The sequence below is a fragment of the Etheostoma cragini genome, chromosome 1, assembly GCF_013103735.1.
Source record: "Etheostoma cragini isolate CJK2018 chromosome 1, CSU_Ecrag_1.0, whole genome shotgun sequence".
Lineage (NCBI taxonomy): Eukaryota > Metazoa > Chordata > Actinopteri > Perciformes > Percidae > Etheostoma > Etheostoma cragini.
The window spans coordinates 33,717,129-33,717,550 of record NC_048407.1 but is presented as its reverse complement, the minus strand read 5'-3'; the positions used below and the strand labels follow the sequence as shown (position 1 = coordinate 33,717,550).

General features: G+C 41.7%; 1 protein-coding gene across 1 annotated transcript in view; it reads right to left on the bottom strand.

The window, feature by feature from the left end:
* LOC117955507 (serine/threonine-protein kinase BRSK2-like) overlaps positions 1-422 on the bottom strand; it is a 94,862-nt gene that overhangs the window by 9,927 nt on the left and 84,513 nt on the right. The gene's annotated exons all lie outside the window — the stretch shown is intronic.

Genomic DNA, 422 nt, shown 5'->3' with positions numbered 1-422 from the left:
TTTCTCTCTCTCTGTTTCTCTCTCTCTGTCTCTTGTTCTCTCTGTTTCTCTCTCTCTGTTTCTCTCTCTCTGTTTCTCGTTCTCTCTGTTTCTCTCTCTCTCTTTCTCTCTCTCTCTTTCTCTCTCTGTCTCTCGTTCTCTCTGTTTCGACAGCTGATAATCAGGTTGGTGAGTCAGCGCCTTTCCACTTTCAGGTTAAGAGTCAAAGCTTCAGAAACCATCACACACACAAAGGGATTCCTGTTAGCATTTATTAAAGAGGCAATACACTCACACAAACACACACACACACACACACACACACACACACACACACACACACATCCACACTGCAAATTCATCAGCACCATTCTCTTTTCTTCATGAGCTTTTCCATTTTTCATTTACGTATCATTAACTTTTCATATGTTCCTCCTTGTCTC